This window comes from Cryptomeria japonica, unplaced genomic scaffold (assembly GCF_030272615.1).
Source record: "Cryptomeria japonica unplaced genomic scaffold, Sugi_1.0 HiC_scaffold_174, whole genome shotgun sequence".
NCBI classification, from domain to species: Eukaryota; Viridiplantae; Streptophyta; class Pinopsida; order Cupressales; family Cupressaceae; genus Cryptomeria; species Cryptomeria japonica.
The window spans coordinates 157,501-165,793 of NW_026728996.1; the positions used below are offsets into that span (position 1 = coordinate 157,501).

At 59.5% G+C, this 8,293-nt stretch overlaps 1 non-coding gene across 1 annotated transcript; it reads right to left on the reverse strand.

Moving 5' to 3' along the window:
- Nucleotides 1-3,291: 3,291 nt before the first annotated feature.
- On the reverse strand, nucleotides 3,292-3,410 carry LOC131867558 (5S ribosomal RNA). The gene has a single exon (XR_009366110.1). It is a non-coding gene; the product is annotated as a 5S ribosomal RNA (ribosomal RNA).
- Between the last annotated feature and the right edge of the window lie 4,883 nt (nucleotides 3,411-8,293).

The following is an 8,293-nucleotide window of genomic DNA, read 5'->3' on the forward strand; positions in this document are numbered from 1 at the left end:
CCAGGGCGGGCTCAAGATGGCACCCGCGTTCCTTTTTTTTCACTATCTTTCAAAACGGAAATTTTAAAATCTCATTTTTTTTTGCCTTTTTCTGGAAATTAGTGAAGGCAGCGCATCAAAGGTGCGCACCTCGCTGCCCACCACGGTGCGCAACGCCGGTGGGCACCCGGGAGTGCTTCGAAGTGTGCTCCAAGGTGCTGCGTGCACGTTGTCGGAGCCCGGTTTGCCCCGGGTGCGCACCTCGCGTGCACCTTCGTCGGGGTGGGCACCTTGGCTGGGTTTGCCCCGGCTGCGCTCCGAAGCGGGGTTATTGGAGCGCCGCCTCTTTTTTTGTCGGAGCGTTTGGTGGGGTTTCTCGCATTGGCTCTTCCGAGGCCCGGTTGCCACCCTGGCGCGCACGAAGTCGGAAGTAGGGTTAATTGCCCGGGTGCGCACCTTTGCCAGGGTGGGCACCTTACCTGGGCTGCGCACCAGGGCGGGCTCAAGATGGCACGCGCGTTCCGTTTTTTTCACTATCTTTCAAAACGGAAATTTTAAAATCTCCTTTTTTTTTTGCCTTTTCTGGAAATTAGTGAAGGCAGCGCATCAAAGGTGCGCACCTCGCTGCCCACCTTGGTGTGCTCTGAGGTGCGCACCCGGGAGCGCTACGAAGTGTGCTCCAAGGTGCGGCGTGCACGTTGTCGGAGCCCGGTTTGCCCCGGGTGCGCACCTCGCCTGCACCTTGGCCGGGGTGGGCACCTTGGCTGGGTTTGCCCAGGGTGCGCTCCGAAGCGGGGTTACTGGAGCGCCCCCTCTTTTTTTGTCAGAGCGTTTGGTGGGGTTTCTCGCATTGGCTCTTCCCAGGCCCGGTTGTTGGGTGCGCTCCCACCCTGGCGCGCGCGAAGTTGGAAGTTGGGTTAATTGCCCGGGCGCGCACCTTCGCCAGGGTGGGCACCTTGGTGCGCACACCTTGGCTGGGCTGCGCACCAGGGCGGGCTCAAGATGGCACCAGCATTCCCTTTTTCTCACTATCTTTCAAAACGGAAATTTTAAAATCTCGTTTTTTTTTTGCCTTTTATGGAAATTAGTGAAGGCATCGCATCAAAGGTGCGCACCTCGCTGCCCACCTTGGTGTGCTCCGAGGTGCCCACCACGGTGCGCAACGCCGGTGCGAACCCGGGAGCGCCCCGATGTGTGCTCCAAGGTGCGGCGTGCACGAAGTCGGACCCCGGTTTGCCCCGGGTGCGCACCTCGCGTGCACCTTGGTGCGCACACCTTGGCTGGGTTGCGCGGCCTGGTGGGCACCATGGTGCGCACCAAGGAGCGCTCCGAAGTGTGCTCCAAGGTGCGGCGTGCACGAAGTCGGAGCCCGGTTTGCCCCGGGTACGCACCTCGCGTGCACCTTCGCCGGGGTGGGCACCTCGGCTGGGTTGCGCGCCCTGGTGCGCACCAAGGAGCGCTCCGAAGTGTGCTCCAAGGTGCGGCGTGCACGAAGTCGGAGCCCGGTTTGCCCCGGGTGCGCACCTTCGCCGCGGTGCGCACCATGGCGTGCACGAAGTCGGAGCCCGGTTTGCCCCGGGTGCGCACCTCGCGTGCACCTTCGGCGGGGTTGCGCGCCCTGGTGGGCACCATGGTGCGCACCAAGGAGCGCTCCGAAGTGTGCTCCAAGGTGCGGCGTGCACGAAGTCGGAGCCCGGTTTGCCCCGGGTGCGCACCTCGCGTGCACCTTCGGCGGGGTTGCGCGCCCTGGTGGGCACCATGGTGCGCACCAAGGAGCGCTCCGAAGTGTGCTCCAAGGTGCGGCGTGCACGAAGTCGGAGCCCGGTTTGCCCCGGGTGCGCACCTCGCGTGCACCTTCGCCGCGGTGGGCACCATGGCGTGCACGAAGTCGGAGCCCGGTTTGCCCCGGGTGCGCACCTCGCGTGCACCTTCGCCGGGGTGGGCACCTCGGCTGGGTTGCGCGCCCTGGTGCGCACCAAGGAGCGCTCCGAAGTGTGCTCCAAGGTGCGGCGTGCACGAAGTCGGAGCCCGGTTTGCCCCGGGTGCGCACCTCGCGTGCACCTTCGCCAGGGTGGGCACCTCGGTGCGCACACCTTCTCAATGTTTTCTTGCCTTTTCTGGAAATTGGTGAAGGCAGCGCATCAAAGGTGCGCACCTCGGTGTGCTCCGAGGTGCGAACCCGAGAGCGCTCCGAGGTGCCCACGAAGTCGAAAGTCGGGTTAATTGCATTGTTTTCCCCGGGTGCGCTCCGAGGTGCGCAACATCGGCGCGCACCAAGGAGGGCTCCGAAGTGTGCTCCAAGGTGCGCACGATGGCGTGCACCTCTGGTGCGCACGATTCGGAGCTCGGTTTGACCGGGGTGCGCACACCTTGGCTGGGTTGCGCACCTTTTGTGCGCTCCAAGGTGCTCACGAAGTCGGAGCTCGGTTTGCCCCGGGTGCGCACCTTCGCCAGGGTGCGCACCTTGATGCGCACGCCTTGGCTGGGCTGCGCACCTTGGTGGGCGCCATGGTGCGCACCTTTCGTGCGCTCCAAGGTGCGCACGAAGTCGGAGCTCGGTTTGCCCCGGGTGCGCACCTTGGTGGGCGCCATGGTGCACTCCGAGGTGCCCAAGATTGGTGCGCACCAAGGAGCGCTCCGAAGTGCGCTCCAAGGTGCGCGCGAAGTCGAAAGTTGGGTTAATTGTCCGGTTTGCCTCGGGTGCGCACCTTGCGTGCACCTTCGCCAGGGTGGGCGCCTTGGTGCGCACACCTTGGCTGGGCTGCGCACACCTTGGCACCCGCGTTTCCTTCATTTTAAATTTTTTTTTTTTACAATCTCTCAAGTGGGAAATTCTATAATCTCAACTTTTTTTGCCTTTTCAGGAAACTTTTGAATGGAGCGCATCATTGGTGCGCTCCGAAGTGTGCTCCAAAGCTCTCTCCAGCTGCGTGCACCTGCCCCGGCCGCGCACCCGGCCCCGCCCAGCTTCGCTCACCTGTCCCGGGCGTCTGGTGCGGAACCTTAGAGTAAGAAACATCACCGTGCACCTTGGCCAACGTGCGCGACTCGACCGAGCGCGCACTGGCCGAGGTGCACACCGATTTCACCTGGGTGCGCGCGCAGCACCTCGGGCGCACCGGGGTGCGCGCACAACGCCCGGGTTGCACCGTGGCCTGTGTGCTCGGGGCGCCTCGGGTGCGCGCTCGGTGTCGCCCCCGCGCGCGCGGTAGTGCGGGCAGCGCACCCCGGCCCGGCCCGGCCCCGACGAGAACGCAAACGGGCAAAAGGTTTATTCAAATAGCATTGCGACGCCCGGCGAAAAACTAAAAAAGGGTGCAACACCGGGACTTCCCGGGAGGTCACCCATCCCAGTACTACTCCGGCCCAAGCGCGCTTAACTGCGGAGTTCTGATGGGATCCGGTGCACTAACGCTGGTATGATCGCACCCGTTATGAGCTTGTCGCAGTGTGTACTTAGCAAACCGCGACCCACGTGCGAATCCACCCCGGCCACCCACCCCCGTCGAGGTGCACACCCTCCCTCGCGAAGTGCGCCCCGTTCGCCAAGTGTGAGCCCTGCCCGGGTGCGCGCACCTTGCTAGGGCGTCGGGTGTGCACCCGGCCCGGCCTACGTGCGTGCACCTGGAGGGGGCGTCGTGTGCGTGCAGTGTCCCGTCTGCAACGCGGTGCCCACACACCACCTCGGGCGCAACGACCTGCGCTCACATGTGGGCCGAGTGCACCTTGGTGCATGTTCGGGGCGCCTCGGGTGCACGCTCGATCTTGCCCTGGTGCACCAAGGCGCTCGGTTTGCCCCGGGTGCGCACTTGGTGCAAGGTGGGCACCCAAAATAGGGATCAAGCACCAAAACACAAGTTTCGGGATGCAAAATGGGACCCAAGGACCACAAATGCGTTCCAAGACCCATGATGGGTCCACGAGAACAAAAATGTGTTCCGAGACTTAATAAACAAATATTGGGTTTTAGGAGAAGAAACATGCTCTGATGCCCAAAACGAGAATCGACCCCGAAAAGGCCACAGGCCAAAAGTGGGATGCGAGACAAAAAAAAATGGGACCCGAGGACCAAAATTGGGTTCCCAGGTCGAAGACAGGGCAACCGGACAAGAAACGACCTCTAAGGCTCGAAATGAGTCCCGACGACTAAAACTTGACAAGAAGCACCCATCAGGCACCCAACTCGACACCCATGGGATGCCGACCCACCCGGGCTTCCACCTAGCACACCTTGGCACCCACCCACCCTCGCACCCAACCTCGCACCCAACTTAGCACCTTTGAACCCACATTGGCACTCACCCTGACCCTGGCACCTTGGAACCCACATTGGCACTCACCTTGACCCTGGCACCCACCTTTGCACTCACCTTGGGACCCACCCTGGCTCCCACCTCGGCACCCACCCAGACACCCACCTTGGTTCCTTGGCACCCACCTTGGATCCTTGGCACCCACCCCGACACCCACCTTGGCACGCAACTTGGCTACTTGCCACCCACCTTGGCTCCTTGACGCCCACCCCGACAACCACCCCGTGACCTACCCTGGCTAGGGTTGGTGCACACCCACCCTGGTGCCCACCTTGGCACCCACCCTATGACCCACCTTGGCACGCACCTTAGTACCCACCCCGTTACCCACCCTAGGACCCACCCCGTGACCCACCTTGGCCAGGGTGGGTGCACCCACCCTGGTGCCCACCTTGGCACCCACCCATCCTAGCACCCAGCCTGTGACCGGGCTTGGAACCCAACCTTGCACCCGCACCCGTCTTGGCCAGTGTGGGTGCGCACCCATCCTGGCACCCACGTTGTGACACACCCTTTAACCCACGCACCCTAGCACCCACGTTGGCACCCACCTTGGAACCCAACCTAGCAACTTGGCACCCACCCCGTGACCCACCTTGGCATCCACCATAGCAGTCGCCGACTTGGCACCCACCTCGGCACCCACCTTGACACTTGTGGACCCACCTTGCCACTCACCCTAGCATCGACCCATCCTAGCACCCACCCTGGCACCTTTGCACCCTAGCACTCACCCATCCTAGCACCTAACCTGTGACCCACCTTGACACTCACCCTCGCACCCACCTTGGAACCCAACCTAGCACCCACCCACCCTGACACCAACCCTAGCACCTACCCACCCTTGCACCCACCCTGTGACCCATCTTGGCACCCACCCATCCTACCACTCAACCTATCACCCACCTTCTCACCCACCTTGGCATCCACCTTAGCACCCACCCACACTGGCACCTTGGCACCCACCTCGGGCAAGGTGGGTGCACACCCACCCTGGCACCCAATTTAGAACCCACCGAGCATGTTACCCACCTTGGCACCCACATTGCAGCCCACCCTAGTACCCACCCTATGACCCACATTGGCATCCACACCCTAGCACCCAGGCACCTCGACACCCGCCTTGACACCCACCCTAGCACTGAACCTGTGACCCACCTTGGAACTCACCCTAGAACCCACCCACCCTGTGAACCACCTTGGCATCCACCTTAGCACCCACCCACCTTGGCACCCACTCTAGCACTCACCCATCCTAACACCCAACTTGTTACCCACCTTGGCACCCGCCCTCGCGTCCACCTTGAAACCCACCCTAGCACCCACCCACGCAGGAGCCCACCTTGGCACCCAACCTAACACCCACGCATCCTGGCACCCAACTTGTGACCCACCTTGGAACCCACCCTAGTACCCACCTTTGAACCCACTATATCACCAACCCACCTTGGCACCCACCCTATGACCCTCTTTGGAATCCACCCTAGCACGCACCCACCCTGGCACCCACCATGGAGCGCACCCTAGCACCCACCCACCTCGGCACGCACCTCAACACCCACCTTGGTGTGCGCACTGCGCCAACCTCTCAAAGACCCTATGTGGTGCGCTCCAAAGTGTACACCTTTGGTGCGCTCCAAGGTGCGCACCTTTGGTGCACACCGAGGTGCACACCAAAGTGTGCACCGAGGTGAGCACCAAAGTGCACTCCAGGGTGCACACCAAGGCGTGCACCTTTGGTGCGGTCAATGCAAACGAATTCGGAAGTTGGGGTCGATGTCCTAATCGCTGCTGCAGACTACACGTATGAGAATCGGACAAATAGCTTTATATAGGGGAGGTGTTGCGTTTGATGGGTCGACTCCCCTGGTTGTGTGCACTGCACCAACTTCAAAGACCCTGTCTTGTTTAAGAAGTCAAAAGTTGGGGTGGATGTCCTAATCATTGCTGCAGTCTACGCATGTATGAGAATCAGACAAATAGCTTATATAGGGGAGGTGTTGCATTCGGTGGGTTGACTCCCCTGGTTGTGCGCACTGCGCCAACCTCAAAGACCCCGCATAGCAGAAGAAGTCGGAAGTCGGATTTTGGTGAGCACCAAGGCGTGCACCTTTGGTGCGGTCAACGCAGACGAATTCAGAAGTTGGGGTGGATGTCCTAATCGTTGTTGCAGGCTACACATGTATGAGAATCAGACAAATAGCTTATATAGGGGAGGTGTTGGGTTTGATGGGTCAACTCCCTTGGTTGTGCGCATTACGCCAACCTCAAAGACCTTGTTTTCGTTAAGAAGTCAAAAGTTGGGGTCAATGTCCTAATGGCTCCTGCAGGCTACACATGTATGAGAATCGGACAAATAGCTTATATAGGGGAGGTGTTGGGTTTGATGGGTCGACTCCCCTGGTTGTGCGCATTACGTCAACCTCAAAGACCTTGTTTTCGTTAAGAAGTCAAAAGTTGGGGTCGATGTCCTAATTGCTCCTGTAGACTACACATGTATGAGAATCAGACAAATAGCTTATATAGGGGAGGTGTTGGGTTTGATGGGTTGACTCCCCTAGTTGTTCGCATTACACCAACCTCAAAGACCTTGTTTTCGTTTAGAAGCCGAAAGTTGGGGTCGATGTCCTAATTGCTCCTGCAGGCTACGCATGTATGAGAATCAGACAAATAGCTTATATAGGGGAGGTGTTGGGTTTGATGGGTCGACTCCCCTGGTTGTGCGCATTGCGCCAACCTCAAAGACCCTGCATTGCGGATGAAGTCGAAAGTCAGAGTTTGGTGTGCTACAAGGTGTGGTCGAAGGTGCTCACCTAGGTGTGCACCTTTGGAGCACAGGAAAAGTGCCCTCCAAAAGTGCGCACCTTTGGAGTGCACAAAAGTGCCCTCCAAAAGTGCGCACCTTTGGAGCGCAGAAAAGTGCCCTCCAAAAAGTGCCCTCCAAAAGTGCGCACCTTTGGAGCGCAGAAAAGTGCCCTCCAAAAAGTGCCCTCCAAAAGTGCGCACCTTTGGAGCGCAGAAAAGTGCCCTCCAAAAAGTGCCCTCCAAAAGTGCGCACCTTTGGAGCGCAGAAAAGTGCCCTCCAAAAAGTGCCCTCCAAAAGTGCGCACCTTTGGAGCGCAGAAAAGTGCCCTCCAAAAAGTGCCCTCCAAAAGTGCGCACCTTTGGAGCGCAGAAAAGTGCCCTCCAAAAAGTGCCCTCCAAAAGTGCGCACCTTTGGAGCGCAGAAAAGTGCCCTCCAAAAAGTGCCCTCCAAAAGTGCGCACCTTTGGAGCGCAGAAAAGTGCCCTCCAAAAAGTGCCCTCCAAAAGTGCGCACCTTTGGAGCGCAGAAAAGTGCCCTCCAAAAAGTGCCCTCCAAAAGTGCGCACCTTTGGAGCGCAGAAAAGTGCCCTCCAAAAGTGCGCACCTTTGGAGCGCACAAAAGTGCCCTCCAAAAGTGCGCACTTTTGGTGCGCACCAAGGCGCTGGTTCGGTCGTTGCAGGCGAGTTCGGAAGTTGGGGTCGATGTCCTGAGCGGAGGTGCAAACTACACAGGTGTCGGAATCGGACAAATAGCTTATATAGGGGAGGTGTATGCTTCGATGGGTCGACTCCCCAGGTTGAGCGCACCGCGCCAACCTCAAAGACCCTACGGTATGGATGAAGTCGGAAGTTGGGTCCGATGACCAATTCGATTAGTAGGTATGCTCATGAGGTCGGAATTTGGGTCCGATGACCTGCCATGTGCAGGAAGGCGAATGTTGACACTGTGCGTTGCAAGGTGCACACCAAGGCGCTGGTGCGGTCTTTTTAGTCGAGTTCGGAAGTTGGGGTCGATGTCCTGATCGGAGGTGCAAGCTACACAGGTGTGGGAATCGGACAAATAGCTTATATAGGGGAGGTGTATGCTTCGTTGGGTCGACTCCCCGGGTTGAGCGCACCGCGCCAACCTCAAAGACCCTACGGTATGGATGAAGTCGGAAGTTGGGTCCGATGACCGATTCGATATGTAGGCATACT